Source organism: Chiloscyllium plagiosum, unplaced genomic scaffold (assembly GCF_037043375.1).
Source record: "Chiloscyllium plagiosum isolate Xiang-an unplaced genomic scaffold, Cpla_swu_hap1 HiC_scaffold_13, whole genome shotgun sequence".
In the NCBI taxonomy this organism is placed as follows: Eukaryota; Metazoa; Chordata; class Chondrichthyes; order Orectolobiformes; family Hemiscylliidae; genus Chiloscyllium; species Chiloscyllium plagiosum.
In genome coordinates this window covers 37,442,352-37,460,951 of record NW_028270151.1, presented here as the reverse complement: position 1 = coordinate 37,460,951, position 18,600 = coordinate 37,442,352, and the positions used below count along the sequence as shown (strand labels likewise).

The 18,600-nt window shown below is 38.6% G+C and overlaps 1 long non-coding RNA gene across 1 annotated transcript in view; it reads right to left on the bottom strand.

Annotated features, from left to right (window-relative positions):
* Positions 1 to 316: 316 nt before the first annotated feature.
* Positions 317 to 18,600, bottom strand: part of LOC122556009 (uncharacterized) — a 64,179-nt gene continuing 45,895 nt past the window's right edge. Inside the window, exons 2-3 of the long non-coding RNA XR_006313432.2 lie at positions 3,682 to 3,729; positions 317 to 1,410 (exon numbers count right to left, since the gene is read on the bottom strand). This is a non-coding gene — a long non-coding RNA (uncharacterized LOC122556009). The remainder of the gene's footprint in view (positions 1,411 to 3,681; positions 3,730 to 18,600) is intronic.

The window sequence follows — 18,600 nt, the reverse complement described above, 5'->3', positions numbered from 1 at the left end:
GTGGTGTCATGTTATTTTCAGAATAAACTTGGAACTATTTGTTCAATTGCCTCCCAGCTATATTTGTTCAGACTTAGAAAATTGCTGAGTATTATCCACAATTATAAATCTAGTAAAATAATCTTACAAATGAAAAACAAATATGTTTTTGGTGAAGTCCTCATAAAAATTAACAACAGAGCTACCAAGTAATAGATTTCTAAAAATATGCTAAATTTATGAAATGTTTTTATTGAAATCTTAATTATTATTGCAAAGTACAGGTACTATAAAATTATCAGAAAATTATAAGATTCATGAAATGCTAATAGTTCAATTTATTCTTTTTGATTTTGAGACAATACTGAGTATAATTTTAATTTTTTATTTTTATTTTACAGCAGAAATCTGTCACATTAACCAGTCACTGAATGATACTTTTCTTAGAATTATTCCAGAGCACCATTTTCACTGCAGATTTAACAGTTGATGTAAATCTTTAAAATTTTAATTTGAGTCATAAAAGACCCAATTTCAAAAGTGAAACTGCAGCTAGATTGAGAATTTTTAGAAATTCTCAACGTCATCTGTTAACCTTCAGATTCTTTCTATTCAAAATTGGCAATTTCTATGCATTTCATATTACATCTACACAGACAACTTGAGTCTGTTCCCTAACAATGGCAATTACAAAGTAGGGGTAAATATAAATAATATAAACCATTTCTTAATTGACCAGATTCTCAACAGAATAAATTATATTAAGAAAACTAATATCATTATACCTCAAAAAATTCTTTAGCAGCACTTTCAATGTTAAAACAGCAATTGTCTTTTTAAAAATGGATTGTAACAGTCCTTTGCAAAGCTCACTGAGCACTAATAATAACAAGCTTTAGTTTGTCTTACAGTACCAGCACTGCATGTGATCCCACAGGCCAGCACATCTGTGCTGTATTTATGCAGCTTTCCTTTCAGTCATTCTATGAATTTTACTTGAACCCAGGAGTCAAAGCCCACATTTCGATGTAGCAATACTTGATTTTATACACACATTTTGCAGTAATGAAGCAGCTGCACCTCTAGTACCATGTATGTCAGTTCTCTCTTCCCCTCTACAACCCTTCCATCCTTATCTACATCAGTCAAATGTATTTCTTATCGAAAAGTGAATGTACAGCCTGACAATAGACCGTTATCAAATTTCTTCAGCTGAAACCCCATGTCTTTCAACGCTCAGCTGGGCTTGTATTTGATTGATGCATGGGTTTCTGACAAATAAAACTAGGATCAACAGCTTTGCACCTATTTCCCCATCAGAGACCCAAGCAGAACATTCCTCTGTAACAAAGACAGGATTAGGGATGCATTAGCTCCCGATCGACTGAAGCCATCCAGTTCCATCAATACTTTGCACGTAATAACCTGAAGCTATGATAAGGAAACAAAAGGGAAGAAAGGAACAGGAGAAAACAAATCAATGAAAGCATAGAAAGTTTGAAAGACAAACTGTCAAAATGAAGAGAAATTTAACTGAATTGCTGAGATAATTACTCCTGACAAGGGAACAATATGTCCTCCAGGTTCATCAGTGGGGCAGGAAATTGTCAATGCACTAAGAGCAGGTTTGAGACACAAGTGGTAGGTGACCATACAAAGCTGGATGACTGGAATAGCAAGGCATCACTATGATCCAAAGGGCAACAGCACGATAACTAAAGTACTTAAGATCCTGGCACTATTAAAAAAATTAATTTCAAAATCTATTGTTTCAATTAATGCATGAATTAGTGCGGGCTGTATTTTCATTAATTAATCATATTAGTCAACTGTGCAAAAATTGTACAAGAGAGAATAATCCAAAGTAAACAGGAAAAATGATAGCCTTAAATTTCTCAGTTAAATGTAATATCATGAATATACAGCATTAATTTTTAATAGTTCAATATGCAAACTCCAGATTTTATTTGAATTTATTCACAAATATTGTTCATACCAACTATAGGCTCTGTAAGTTTACACAGCAGGAATGTTTGGGGCTCAGAATCTATGATTACAATCCATCTTGTTTGCCGTTTAGTTAACACTGCTTCGAAAGTTTTCTCTGCCCCCACCCCAACATAAGTGTCTCACCACAGTGTGGCACTGCTCCTGTTGTTTCAATTGAGAATAAACAGAATTTGGTTGTAGTAATGTTAGCTTGGAGTGACAGACACCTCTGTGCACCAAACCTACAGACAACAAATCTGAATTCTTTGCTCCATTCTGTCACTAGGGCATCTACAGGTTTGTAAAAAAAAAGATTCAGGAGTGATCCATCACATTGTACTGGATGGTTTAAATCATGTTGGAGATAAAATAGTTTATTCATCAAATCACACGCAGGAAAAACTCTGCATTCAAGTCTGCTAAACATTAACTACGCTATTATATTACAGGCTGCCTGTACTTACCATGAAGAAAATATCAAAGACTGTCAATGCTGAGCCACACAAGTGGAGATGGTAGAAGACTTTCATTAATAATTCAATAGTACATTTTTGTTACAGAATCGCTATATTACATTTTTACCACAAGAATATTAAACTGTTGAATGATATAAGGTCAAACTTGCATCCTTCATACAAGGATGTAAATGCTGTTTTTGTTTCACTGTTACCATGTTTTCTCTCGGCTATTGCTGTAAATACATTTAAGATGCCATTTTTGATTTCCTGATAAAGCAGTGCTGGGAGCTGGTAATATGCTATACAAAGCAGTCAAGGCAGCTGGGAAAGCAGTGTTTTTTTTAATAGTGCAACCCTCAGTGTAGGTTGAATCTCCACAGTTGAGAAGATTATCAATTTTTTAAAATTAATGAAGACATGACAAATCAGGCACTGCTGAATACTGAATCTTTGTTTAGGAGTCAGGATCCTAGCACTTGGAAAATGTTCAGGTCTCAATGTTGCATTGTGTTGGTTCTTGTGGGCCAATTAGTGGCTAGGGTATGCACCTGCCACCCAACTTAGGATGGCAGTCCGTATCCTCAATTTTTGAGGGACATCAAATAAACATCCGCATCAGCATTGAGGTTGCTAAAGTAGGCAAGTGAAAGAAAGGATGCCTCAATTTTTAAATCAAAAAGGTCACAGCTGACAGACAGTCATCGTGGAGGTATAACCCCTTCATTGGCAGCTGGCAGCCATCGCAGTGGCACAATGGCTACAGGCTAGCAGTGGAAGCAATTTCACTAGTGCTTGGAGTGCTGGCTCCAGTCAACATGTGGTGATTGACGTTAATAGCTCCTTTAATCAGTCCTTTAATTGGCCCACCTATCGTTTGCAGATCAGGATCCAGAAATTCACTGATTAACATAAAAACCTTGACCCCACCAGGATAAAACTTCATCTTTGGCATAATCTATTCAATACATTATTACTTTTTTTGGTCAAATTTAGTTGACTTTGACACTACAAAGATTCAGTCTTCACTGAAATTGCTTTTTTTAAAAAAAAATACATACTCTTTCAGTTGTCTTGGCTCTTTTGTATAGCAAGATACCAGCTCTCAGCACTGCCTTTTCAGGAACCAAAAAAGGCACTTTACATGCAATTACACCAATAGCCTACAGAAAACATGGTTACAGTAGAATAAACACCCCACTCTGATCCTTCTAGGACAAAAATCGCTAAAATGGCAAGAAATTGCAGTCTCACTCACCTCTGGCCCTGCCTCCATGCCATTTTAAAATTTCGCTTCAACTGTTTGCTGTTGATGACAAACAATACGGAAGGAAGAAAGAAGCCAATTTTGTATTTGATTCGCTGGTCTTTCTTTTAAAAAAACATATATCAAACTGTTGCAATAGAGACTGGCATTATCACATTGCCATTCCTTTTAAATTCACCAAGGAAAGCAAAGTCTCCTTGGTCACAAAAACTGAAATTGCTGGCAAAGCTCAGAGGTCTGACAGCATCTGTGGACAGAAAACTGAGTCAATATTTCAGAAGTTCTGAAGAAAGGTCACTGGACCTGAAATGTTGACTTAACTGTCTCTCAACAGATGCGGCCAGACCTGTTGAATTTCTTCAGCAATTTCTGTTTTTGTTTCAGATTTCTAGCATCAACACTCATTGTTTTTTGCTTAGTGCTAAACTCTCCCTGGTATTTGAGTATTGTAAAGGTTTGCTTGTGGGATGTGTGAAACATCATACTTTACTGTACGTTTCAAAATATTTTAAAATGTATTATATGTAAGTATCTTGGTTATTGCATTTCATCTTCCTTTTATTTGTGTAATGGACTTCTGTTTCATTGTTAAAACTAGATCTGCAGCTTGTGTTTCAGTGAAAGATCTTGTTAAATGAAAAAAATCCCTTAAACCAGATTTTAGTTTAGGATCAGACTTGTCCAGTAATAACAGCATCTGATATCATAACAATTGGGTTCTTTCAGGATTTGAATCCTCTGGAATTAAGAGGGATAAATGTCTTGTTTTTAAAAATAATGAGTAAGTAGTGGCTTTGCACATAAAACAGCTGCATTGTGGTGAAATTTACTGCATGGACTTTGGAGATGTTTTTGAATGTTGCTAAGGGGTTTCTGAGACTGAAAGACATAAGAGTAGATTATTTAAATCTTTGACTATGGCTAAACTGAGAGAGTTAGAAGATAAATTGAAAGTAGAGGCAAAGTAGAATCCTGTCAGGATGGGATGCTTCAAGTGATTATCTAACATTGAGAATTGAAAGGATGGAAACTTGAAATTGGTGTGTCACAACAAGATACAGTTAGAAATGAAAGGGATCGAAACAGATGAGGGAGAAAAGCAGAGAGACGTGGAGTTAAAAATAAAACACAAAGTATAAAGTGAGGATAAGGAAAACGTAGAGGATCTTAAAAAAAAGATTCAAAGTCTTGAACTTCAAAGAAGTATGAAACTTAGATAAGTTGGTCAAAAAAAGGCTTAGAGTAAAGAAAGATGACAGAGGTAGTGGTCCAGAGGATGTTTCCATTGAGAAATTTGATTTAATTAAGAACATACACTTAGTACCTACGTTTACTGAACATGGAGTTGAAAGGTATGTTACTTCATTGAAGAAGGTAGTTGTACAGATGAAGTGGTCAAAAGAGGTTGGACATAATTTTAAAGAATTTTGAAAGGTACAACTAAGATTCCACACCAGTTTGTCAGATGAATACTTAAGCTGGAGAAAATCTTTGATAATATAAAGCAAATAATCATCTTGGAAGAATTTGGAAACAGTATTCCTGCAAATTTAAAAAAATCTTGTTTAGATGAGCATGAGGTATTAAAAATCAGAGAACCAGCAGAGCTGGCTGATACTATGATATTTTGCACAGAGAATTATAGGTGGGGAGATGGTCCTATGGAAATCTACCAGGGGGAATAGAAAATATGTAGTTGGAAAAGTTACTAGTTTTCATCAGCAATCACACACTAATGAGTATGGTTATCCACCAAGGAAATCCCATGTCATTGGCCATGTGGTCTGTGGGTTCTTGTTTAATTGATGACCCCGATCCTAGAGCCGTATCTCTGACTGCACACTTGGTAGATGTTTCTGGGAGGTGGAACTGGTCTTTGGCCTTGAGGTCGTTGGCATTGCTTTCTTTGGTCTCTTTTCTGTACTTCCTCTTGCTACCAGGTGTTCTTAAAGAATTATGTGCCTTCATACACAAGTTTCCTCAAACTCATTTTCTTCTGAACGAGGGTCTCCCACATGTTAACATGTTGAAGGAGGCCTTCAGGGAGCTTTTAAAACACTTCCATTGTTCTTTTCTCATTTGAATGCCTTCAAAAGCTGAGTGAAGAAGGTTTGCTCCGCAAATGATCATAGCCTTGATGTGAGTGTGATTGGCTGCTTCAAGCATGCTAACATTGCCCTCCTAATTGTTGTGGAGAATCCATCTCAAACAACGTTGATGGTATTTCTCAAGGGTCTTGAGTAGTCCAAGTTTCACAGCCATATAGAAGAGTTGGAAAGATGACTGTCTTATACACAAGGATCTTGGTATCAGCATGGATGTCACGGTTATTCTTAGCTGTCTAAAGGTAGTGCTTAATTGATTAGATGTGATGTTAAATCTTGGTATTGATGCCAGCCTTAGATGAGAGGTAGCAAGATGATCTTGGACTCCCACCTAGTGTGGCAGAAGTTAAAGTCTCCATGAGACACATGAAGAATGGAAAAACTATATGAGTGTATGGGATTCCAATAGAGATTTTAAAACTTGGAGGAGTACAGCTTACCCATTCTCACCATCAACTATTCCAGAAAATTCAGGACAATGAAGAAAGCCCTTCTGATCGCAGACATATTGCCATCACCACTGTCTTGTGGTGGCCAAGTGGACTACAGGAACTACTGAATAATCTCCTTACTCTCCACCACCAGGAAAATCATCGCTCAAATCCTCGTCAGGCGCTTTCTCTCAGTCTCTGAGGAAATCTTCCCTGGAAGCCAATGTGGCTTTGGAACAAACCATACTAGTTTTAGACATCAGACAGAAGAATACCAAAGTAATAAAGGAGAAAGGCTGGAAGTAAAGTTGATGCAAAAAAAATTAACATGCTTCTGTTGTAATCAGACTGGTCATAGCAAAGCCAATTGCTTTAAGTTAAATGTGAGAGCAATTGTAGTAGGAGGAATGCCTAAGCAATTTTCAGAAAGTGGGGCATCAGGAAAGAATGCTAGTATTAACACTGTAGTGGTAGCAACAAGAGAACATCTTTACTGAGACTGCAAGCTTTGAGCAAGCTTTGCACACAAGCAGTTTGGAATGAGACACAACCAGAATGAGAGTGTCTATTTGGAAATTTGCAGTATGGTGGGAATTAACTGGTAAGTCTTTCATCTTTTTTAAAGTTCAGTTATCTAGTCAAAAGGTTGATAAGGTAGATGAGTCACCTGGAGAAAGTGAGGTCTGCAGATGCTGGAGATCAAAGTTGAAACTTTATTGCTGGAACAGCACAGCAGGTCAGGCAGCATCCAGGGAACAGGAGATTCGACGTTTCGGGCACAGGCCCTTCTTCAGGAATGAGCAGAGAGTGTTCAGCAGGAGAAGATAAAAGGTAGGGAGGAGGGACTTGGAGGAGGGGAGTTGGAAATGTGATAGGTGGAAAGAGGTCAAGGTGAGGGTGATAGGTCGGAGTAGGATGGAGGCGGAGAGGTCAAGAAGAAGACTGCAGGTCAGGAAGGCGGTGCCGGGCTGGAGGGATCCGGCTGAGACAAGGTGGGGGGAGGGGGGATGAAGAAACTGGTGAAGTCCAAGTTCATCCCCTGCGGTTGGAGGGTTCCCAGTCGGAAGATAAGACGCTCCTCCTCCGACCGTCGGGTTGTTGTGGTTTGGCGGTGGATGAGTCCAATGACCTGCATATCCTCGGTGGAGTGGGAGGGGGAGTTGAAATGCTGTGCCACAGGTTGGTTGGGTTGGTTCGTCCGGGTGGCCCAGAGGTGCTCTCTGAATCGCTCCGCAAGTAGGCGGCCTGTCTCCCCAATATAGAGGAGGCCACACCGGCTGCAGCGGATGCAGTAGATGATGTCACCTGAATGAGTGACAGTTGACTGTTAATCACCTGAAACCTGCATAGGGTTTCAATACGCATTGATTACAATTAATGTACTAAGAAGGGAGAGATAGCTCAGGACAGTCATTTATTTTTGAATATTGACCAGGAGAATCAGACTACTGAATATTTTATCCCAAAAGAAGAAAAATTTCCTTATGCTTTGAATGAAGATGATAAACCAACAAAATTATTGAGACTGACTGGAGCAAGTCAGATCACTGGTGCTGTCTTCTGGGGGTTAATGAAGAAGAAAATACTAACTGGAGGTATAAATAAATGTTACAACTCAGTCTTGTCATGTCGAGTTGGATTAAAGAGAAATTGTGGTCGTGGAGAAATTGTCATGGGAGTAAGTGAAACAAATTTCTAGAGATGGAATTGACTTTATTTTAGGGAATGACTGGTTCAAGATTATTGGCCTCACCAAGGGTGATGGAACAACTAGTGAAGATAAAAGAAACTGAAATCTTCCAGGAGGAAGCTTGTTTCCTGACTATTTTCTGACTATGTCTTAGGACCATAGAATTAGATAGGAAAATTATGGATGTTTCCACCAGATTTCCTGAAAGGGTGCCTTCAGGAAAAATTACTGTAGAAGTGGTGGCGGAAACGTTACTTCAAATTTTCACAAGGTATGGATGATCCAAAGAAATACAATCAAATCAATGTCTGAATTTTATGTCATAAATATTCAAAGAAATTAAGACTAAAACAAATTTACATCTTTTGCTTATCATGTAAATCTCAAAATGAATTGAAAGATATTATCAAATTTTGAAGAACATTATTAGAGCTTATTGTCAAGAATGTCTTAATCATTAGGGTAAAGGAATTCCTTTGTTACTAATACCATTGTGATACTCCAATAAGTCCACAGGATTTAGTCCTTTTGAATTAATATATGAACGTGAGGTGAGATGATCACTTAAATTAATTAAATAAAAATTGATTAGCCAAAGCTAATTTTTCAAATTTCAGTGAGAAACTTACCAAAGCATGTGCATTGGTTTAAAATCACTTGAAGAGTATTGAGCAAACAATGAAAACTATAGCAGATTAAAAGCCTAAAGTTTGAAATTTTGTTGCTGCAGAAAAGGCATCAGTGCCACTACCTGTCTCTGTCAAACCATTAAAAATAAGGCTTGTGGGACCTTACCAAATCAAAAAGAAACTAAATTTTGTGTATTTTGTAATAACCACTCCAGATAGGAGCAAGAATCAGTGATGTGCCATGTTAACTATTAAGACATGAACAATAGGGGAAAAAAAGTGAAATTACAGCAATGAAAGAAATAGGGAATGAAACTGAAATATCAGAATAATTGGAGATCTGATCAAAAATTGAAAATGTAAAAGTTGAATCCTCCAGCAATCAGATTTGATAATATAGAGGTGCTTAACAGATTAGACAGCATCATGTTTTACCTTCCAGAAAACTAATGAAGTGACTTATGAAAACTATTATAGAACCATAAATCAATCTGTGTAAATTAGCCAAGCAAAATGGCTTTGGCTGTTCACCATGTTTATAGGGTGTGGGGTTGTTATCTACAAAACAACACTACATCAAAAATAATCCAGAGAAATTAGCTCAAGTCAGGGAAGTGATGGTCAATTAAATTATTGAACTGAGTCATAGTGACTGGAGCTCACCTATTGTCATGGTTCCAAAATTGGATTCGTCACAAAGATTCTGTGTTGACCATCGCAAATTTGATGCAATAACTAAAGCACATTCATATTCTCTTCCAAGATTCAATGTTTGCATTGAATGAATTAGACATCCATGATTTGCCACAAAATTCAATTTTCTAAAAGGATATTAGTGAGTTTTATTGGTTGATAAAGCCAAAGAAATATCAGCTTTTGTAATACTGGATGAACTTTATACATGCAAAGTCATCTATGTTCATATCAAACAACATCAGTTGTGTTCCTGTGATGAAGAACAGTCTAACTGTTGTTTACAGTGACAATTTGGTTGTTTATAGCAAAACATGTGAAGAATATTTACACCACTTAATCAATCTGTTTAATCGGCTACAAAAAAGTCAATTTATTTATAAATCTGGTTAAGAGTGAACTTGCTAAATCAAATATGGCTTATTTAGGATACACCATGGGATGAGACCAAGTAGCACCTTGAGAAGTGAAAGTAAGGGCTATTTTGGAATTTTCTATGCCTCAATTAAAACATAAACTTTTTCATTCTGTTGGCATGAATATATTTTGTTTAAAGTTTGTCTGGAACTTCAGCACTGTCATTGCAAAGAAATTGTTGAAGAGGCAGAAAATTTGTATAGATGAAGGAGTATCAGGCTGCCTTTGAAACCTGAATGTTGTGTTGACAACCACACCAATTTTAGTTGCACTGAACTATGAGAACCCATTCAAACTGGCAGCTAATGCAAATGGAATTAGTGTGGGGACTGTTTTACAGCAAGATGATGAGATAGGGGTCAAACAACCCATCAGTCATTTTATAAGAAATTGATCGCATGCCAGCAAAAAATATTTTACAGCTGAGAAAGAAACATTGAGCCTTGTGTTAGCTCTACATCATTTTGAAATATAGATCAGCGACAATGCTGAAGAAACTGTAATTTATGATACAGATCACAATTTTCTGATTTTCTTGGATAAATATTTGGGACACAAGCTTAGGATTGTTCGGATGGAGCTTAATTCTCTGACAATATTATTTGAAATGGTTTTTTTTTGTGTCTGGAAAAGAAATCAAGAGCATACGTGAAATACTCCAAGGGCAGCACAGTGGCTCAGTGGTTAGCACTGCTGCCTCATAGCGCCAGGGACCCAGGTTCGATTCCTGCCTCAGGCAACTGTCTCTGTGGAGTTTGCACATTCTTCCTGTGTCTGTGTGGGTTTCCTGCGGGTGCTCCAGTTTCCTCCCACAGACCAAAGATGTGCAAGTTAGATGGATTGGCTCATGGTAAATTGCTGAAAATGTGTTGCTGGAAAAGCGCAGCAGGTCAGGCAGCATCCAGGGAACAGGAGAATCGACGTTTTGGGCATAAGCCCTTCTTCAGGAAGGCTTCCTGAAGAAGGGCTTATGCCCGAAACGTCGATTCTCCTGTTCCCTGGATGCTGCCTGACCTGCTGCGCTTTTCCAGCAACACATTTTCAGCTCTGATCTCCAGCATCTGCAGACCTCACTTTCTCCTCATGGTAAATTGCCCATAGTGTTAGGTGGATTAGTCAGGGATAAATGTAGGGGAATGGGTCTGGGTGGGTTGCTCTTCAGAGGGTCAGTGTGGACTTGTTGGGCCGAGGGGCCTGTTTCCACACTGTATGTATTCTAATCTAATCTATTGTGTAAAATATGGTTGCTGCAGAAGAGAGATAGTTCCTAGAGTGCTAATGTGTTTGCATTGGGAGAGTTGTACAAGTGGACAGAGTAAATATTAACAGCATTAGGCTGCTTTTGGTTAGAAGGATCAAGATCTAATTTTTTATAATGTCTGGGGGAAGCACCCATAATTCAGATAGTATTTAACTTCAATTCACAAATATCCTGGTTAAAGTTAGATTTATGTAATTGCTCTCCTGAAGCAAGAAATTAATTCATAGAAGTTAGAAATAGGTTACTTCAGTGCGAAGGTTTTAGTTTGAAAGTTCCAGGCTGCAAGTGTTGGTTAGAACCCTGAAGGTGTTATTTGCACCTGCTAAAATATAACCTCAGTTAGATTAGTTAACCTCAATACTCAAGCAAGAGGCTATCAAATTCCCAATGACCAGGAATCTAAAACCAATGGTCACAGTCTCAGGATATGGGGTATGTCAATTAGGACTGAGATGACAAGAAATTTCTTTACCGAGAGAGTGGTGTGACTGTGGAATTCTCTGTCACAGAAAGCAGTTGAGGGAAAAGCCATTGACTTTTTTCAAGAAGGAGATATATATATAATTCTTATGGCTAAGGAGATGAAAGTATATGAGGAGAATCAGGAATAGGGTACAGAGTTGGATGCTCAGTAATGATCTGATTGAAAGGCTGAGCAGGCTTGAAAGGTCTACTCCTGTTCCTAATTTCTATCTTTCTATGTATAATTTGTTTTAGACATGAGGCTATTGTCTTTCATGAAATCTTCAGTATCTGAATTGTAATGGGTGGTTGATGATATATAGATTGGATATGTTATCTATTTCTTCACAGAACTTGATGATTGCTTATGACAATGCCTTAAGTCCTAGGCAGAGCACAACAGCATGGTCTCCTTCCATAAACTCATGTGTTTATATGAAAATCTTGAATTCTTTTGCTTTGCCCTTGGTGCATGCTGGGACGTTTATCACACTCTCATGCCATTTTCTCTCTTCTTTCTCATAAATGTGGGAGGGATGATCTGTGTGGATTGGTCACCCAAATATGTGAGTTGTCAGTGAGGATAAACCATTGCCCAGAGAAGTCACATGTAGAATTAGCATAGCTATCTGAAAATTTTGGCAAGTACCTTTACAGTTAATGATAAGGGATTTCCACTTGCACAAAAGGGGAATTTGGTGAAATAGTTAATCACTAGAATGTAATCATGATCTTCATCTTGGAAAATATCATTAACAATCTTCTATCATGACTCAAAAGCAGATAATCCCTCAATTGTTGAGGTTGATAAAGTTGACACATTGCATTAGACTAGGTTAGTTGATCATTGTCCTAGTTAATGCAGTGCCAATATGTGGATTCACAAGCCAATGTCTTATTTCTTTTGGACCTAAATATATGACCTAGCATGTCTTGACATAGAGCTGGCAAAATCACAACTTGTTTGCCTTTGAAGATTACATTCTTACAGAATTCCAGTCCATTTCTGCATGACCAAAACAAATGTGTTAGTTTGGTAACCTGTTGGATGCTTTCACTTTTTTGAGCTTCTGCAGTTCTGCTTCTGATATAAATTGTTGAATATGCTCTGCTTGGCCATGACCATTATGTATTAGATCAATGTTAAGACTAACTTCCAATTCAGATGCATTATATCCATTTCGAGGCTTAAAGGAATATCTTTCTTCTTAGCAGAGTTTGGAAGTTAGCAAACAGCACCAGTGATGTGCTTCTAAATCACACCATTGAATCTTCACACGTAGACATTGCAGAGATGCATTCGTGGAAAGTTTTTGATACATAATTTCTGATGTTTATAGTCAATATGAATAATTTAAATGCTTACAAAATATGTAAAAAAACACTATATTCTGAAAACTAGAGCAAGAGTCTGTCTTTCAATGTTGGAGTAGTTAGCCTGAGTTGTCATAAGGACTTTAGTACACAATGCAATAGGCTTGTCATCCTGCAGTCAACATGCTGTGAGGCTTTCTGGGATGTATCTACTCTCAACATGGTGAAGGTTGGAGATATCAAAGTATTGAAATGCTTACTTACTCGATGATAGAGCATTTTTTTAAAAATTGAAAAAAAATTGGAGTTCTTCCTGCCATGAATGATGTAATTTGTGTATAAGGTCTTGAGAAAGAGTTACTTTGGTTCCAAAGTTTGGAGGATATGGCGATTTAAAAATTAAAGAAATTACTTGACTTTTGCGAGTCACTTCTGGCTTACAAAGTAGGCATCTCCCATAAGACTTCTATTTTGGTATAATCGGGTATACCTTTTGACAGGTAGATCAAACTAAGCAAATTGATTTGGCTCATGTTGATTTAACATTTTCACTGTTGAAATCAAAATGTTTTATGCAGTTACAATGAGCTGATGGAGGTTTGTGCCATGCTATGTTTATTTCCTTTGAGAACTGCAGTGCCATCTGTGAGACAAGCTGGTAGATTTTAGATAACAAGATCCATATGCTTTTGGAATGTGTCCTGGCTGACCGATAATCCAAATGGGAATCCAAAGAAACATTGTCCACTAAAAAGGCATTCTAAATGTCATCAGACTGGTGACTCCAGGTAAAGATGAATGGACCAATGTCCATTCTTGACATTGAGCTTGGAAAATTGCTTGGGACCTGAGATTGGTATTCAGTTCTTCCAGGGTAGGAATCTTGTGTGGACATTTTTTTTGAGTGCAATATTTAGTTATCGTTGATCTAGCAAACATATTGTGATCTATCATCACAATATAAGTAATGGAGCTGTACCAGCCAGTATGGTGTTCAACTTCGTGGATTTTCTTTTGTATAATGTAATCCAATTCCATTTTGAGCCTTTCTTGAATTGTGAAAGCTACACTTTAAAGATAGCAATAGCACCAAACCTGCATCGCTTGAGGTTAGTCAGGATATGGATATGATGTCTGGTGCTGGTGTTGGATGGGGGTGGATAAGGTTAGAAGTCAGACACCAGGTTATAGTGCAACAGGTTTATTTGAAATCACAAGCTTTTGGAGCGCTGCTGCTTCGTCAGTTGATGAAGGAGCAGCAATTTGGAAGCTTGTGATTTCAAATAAACTTGTTGGACTATAACCTGGTGTTGTGTGACTTCTGACCTTGGGGATATGGAGAGACTCAATGTGGCGGCCTGGAATCTTTGGTGCTCCAATTGGTGGATTTGTTACCTTGTGGATCACACTAATATGTACAACCGTGCATACTGGTCGCCCAATAATAGGCGGTCTATCTGTTTTGACAATGTTGAATGTTTCAGATGTCCATCCCAAGGAGCCATATTAACATTTAAGCCAAATAATACAACAATGTTGGATGTCAGACCTGCTATAAACAGCTGCGTGGACTGCACCACAATGTGTCAGTTTCCTGACTATATCTTACGTAAGATAAATAAAGAGGATGATACTTGCACTGTAATCAGTGTCAATCATAGCATTTAGCACATGTTATCTATTCTTTTGGGGATTTATCATTTGGATGGAGGTAAAAGGTTCTGCTTCTCTGACAGCACCCATTGACAGATGCCTCTTTAGTGTATTGATACTTTGTATGGTACTTTTATATGCATTTTGTTCTCAGAAAAGTTTCTTAGATTGGTGCGATACTTCAGCATTTTTGTGATTTTTTAAAATTGGGGCTGAACTGGAGCAGTCTTGGGCCTCTTGTAAAGATTTTTTTGAATGAGACAGAGGTAGTGTGTTCATAATGCTTCAGTACAGATTTGTAGCCTTTACTTTTAGTTGTAGCACTTTAACTTTCGTTGCAGTTCTGAACTTCATCTCTGAACTCATACAGACCAATTGATGGATGCTAGGAAAGAAAGACTTTCCACAACTGTCAACTGTTATCAGCTTTTCAGCACTTAGGTACTAAAAGCTCGTTGTGACAGCTAGTTAGTGACAGTAATGGATATCTATGTGCTACTACCATGATATACTTTGCAGTTTTCTATATGTTAGCCCACATAACATATGCTGCAGAGAATTAGGTTCTTGTTAAAATAGATTGGTTGAAGGTTATTTACAAAACTAAATAGCTATGCAGACACAGTATCACAGACTTGCACACACAGTGTAGTTTGTGTGCTTACTAATGTTGCTGTACACTGCATTTATATAGCAGACTGACTGAAGACTTTACACAGATTCTATTTCATGAAATTATACAGTATAGAAAAGGCCCTTTGGCCCACCAGGTCTGTAGCACTAAATCTACACTATTTCCATCTTCCAGCACTGGACCTGTAGCCTTGAATATTATGACATTTCAAGTGCCCATTGAAGTACTTTTTAAAAGCTGTGAAGTTACCTCCTCAATTACTCTTCATTTCAGACCCCTCCCATTTTCTTGGTGAAAAGATTTTCCCCAGTAAACCCCCTGCCTTTAAAGTTATGCCTCCTGTTATTGCCCCATCAGCTAAGGGGACCAGCTGCTTTCATTTCATTGTGGCCATGCCTTTCAATCTTAGTATAATATTTATTAAAAATTAAAATTGCACTTTGCATAGATGGTGACTTTCAAATGGATTTTCAGCAGTGTACAAAGGATTTGTAGATGGGGATTGAGTGGTGAAAGGGAATTCATCATGGGAGTTAACACAGTGGGTGTCCGGGAATTTTTGAAAATCACTTTTCAAAAATGCCCACTTGAGTGCAGTGGATTTTGAGTGTGCTCCAAACTACATATAACATTTATTTAGCTGTAATGGCTGGTATTACTGTAATACCAGGTGCTGTGTGCCATTAAAGATGAGGCAGTTTTCAACTATATTGCGTTGAATCTTTCCTTTTCCTTTTCTCCTTAGAGCATAGCAACATAACTAGGCCTTTAATTCCGCCCCCCCCTCCCCCCGCCAACCCCATTCCGCCATTCAATTAGATCATGGCTGATTTTTGGCCTAACTTCATGTAGCTGCCTTTGACCTGTGTCTCTTCATACCTTTGCTTAACAAAAAGTTATCTCACATTTAAAATTAACAATTGATCCAACATCCACGGCCTTTTGAGGAAGAGAGTTCCAAACATCTACCACCCTTTGTATGTAGAAGTACTTCCTAATATCTCTTATAGAGTCATAGTCATACAGCATGGAAACAGACCCTTCAGTTCAATCATTCCATGCTAAACAGAATCCCAAGCTAAACTGGTCCCATCTGCCTGCCCCTAGCCCACATCCCTCCAATCCTTTCAAATTTATGCTTAGCCAAGTCTTTTAAACATAATTGTACCCACATCCATCACTTCCTTAGGAAGTTCATTCCACATGCAAACCTCCCTCTGCATAAAGAATTTCCCCTCATGTTTTTTAAAATCCCGTCCTCACCTTTGTGCCCCCTCTCTTGAAATCTCCCATCCTAGGGAAAGGATAACTGTCATTAACTCTATCTATATTCTTTATCATTTTATAAACTTCTATCAGATGCCCTCTCAACATCCTACATTCCAGTGAAAAATGTCCTAGCTTATCTAGCCTTTCTTTATAATTCAAACCTTCCATACCCAGCAACATCCTGGCAAATCTCTTCTGAATCTTCCCCAGCTTCATCATATCCTTCCAATAACTGGGTAACCAGAACTGGATACAATATTCCAGAAGAGGCCTCACCAATGTCCTGTAAAGACCAGAAGACATAAGACCATAAGACATAGGAGTGGAAGTAAGGCCATTCAGCCCATCGAGTCCACTCCGCCATTCAATCATGGCTGATGGGCATTTCAACTCCACTTACCCGCATTCTCCCCGTAGCCCTTAATTCCTTGTGACATCAAGAATTTATCAATCTCTGCCTTGAAGACATTTAGCGTCCCGGCCTCCACTGCACTCTGCGGCAATGAATTCCACAAGCCCACCACTCTCTGGCTGAAGAAATGTCTCCGCATTGCTGTTCTGAATTTACCCCCTCTAATTCTAAGCTGTATTCATGGGTCCTAGTCTCCTCGCCTAACGGAAACAATTTCCTCTCGTCCACCCTTTCCAAGCCATGTATTATCTTGTAAGTTTCTATAAGATCTCCCTTTAATCTTCTAAACTCCAATGAATACAATCCCAGGATCCTCAGCCGTTCCTCATATGTTAGGCCTACCATTCCAGGGATCATCCGTGTGAATCTCCGTTGGACACGCTCCAGTTCCAGTATGTCCTTCCTGAGGTGTGGGGACCAAAACTGGACACAGTACTCCAAATGGGGCCTAACCAGAGCTTTATAAAGCCTCAGTAGCACAACGGTGCTTTTATATTCCAACCCCCTTGAGGTAAATGACAACATTGCATTCGCTCTCTTAATCTCACCTGCATGTTTATCTTTAGAGAATCCTCAACTAGCACTCCCAGATCCCTTTGTACTTTGGCTTTATGAATTTTCTCACCGCTTAGAAAGTAGTCCATGTTTGTATTCTTTTTTCCAAAGTGCAAGACCTCGCATTTGCTTACATTGAATTCCATCAGCCATTTCCTGGACCACTCTCCCAAACTGTCTAGATCCTTCTGCAGCCTCCCCACTTCCTCAGTACTACCTGCCTGTCCACCTAACTTCGTATCATCGGCAAACTTCGCTAGAATGCCCCCAGTCCCTTTATCCAGATCATTAATATATAACGTGAACAGCTGCGGCCCCAACATTGAACCCTGCGGGACACCGCTTGTCACCAGCTGCCATTCCAAAAAAGAACCTTTTATCCCAACTCTCTGCCTTCTGTCAGACAGCCAATCCTCAATCCATACCTGTAGCTCACCTCGAACACCATGAGCCTTCACCTTGCTTAGCAGCCTCCCGTGTGGCACCTTATCAAAGGCCTTTTGGAAAGTCTAGGTAGACCACATCTACTGGGTTTCCCTGGTCTAACCTACTTGTCACCTCTTCAAAGAATTCCAACAGGTTTGTCAGGCATGACCTCCCCTTACTAAATCCATGTTGACTTGTTCTAATCTGACCCTGCTCTTCCAAGAATTTAGAAACCTCATCCTTAATGATGGATTCTAGAATTTTACCAACAACCGACGTTAGGCTAATTGGCCTATAATTTGCCATCTTTTGTCTTGATCCTTTCTTGAACAAGGGGGTTACAACAGCGATCTTCCAATCATTCGGGACTTTCCCTGACTCCAGTGACTTTTGAAAGATTTCAACCAACGCCTCCACTATTTCCTCAGCCACCTCCCTCAGAACTCTAGGATGTAACCCATCGGGGCCAGGAAATTTATCAATTTTAAGACCTTTTAGCTTTTCTAGCACTTTCTCTTTTGTAATGGCAACCATACTCAACTCAGCCCCCTGACTCCCTTTAGTTGTTGGGATATTACTCATATCTTCCACTGTGAAGACTGACGCAAAGTACTTATTAAGTTCTCCTGCTATTTCCTTATCTCCCATCACTAGGCTTCCAGCATCAGTCTGAAGTGGCCCAATGTCTACTTTTGCCTGTCGTTTGTTTCTTATGTATTGAGATTATAAAAACTAGGCCTGTTTTCTCTAGAAAACCCAAAGTGAGTTTCTAACTCCTATATTCAAAGGACTGAGCAATAAAGGCAAGTGTGCCAAACATCTTTTTAAACACCCTGTCTACATGTGATGCAAACTTTAAAGAATAATGTACCTGAACTCCTAGGTCCCTCTGTTTGACAACAAGACACTACCATTAATGGTGAAGCCCTACTCTTGTTGGTTGTACCAAAATACAATAC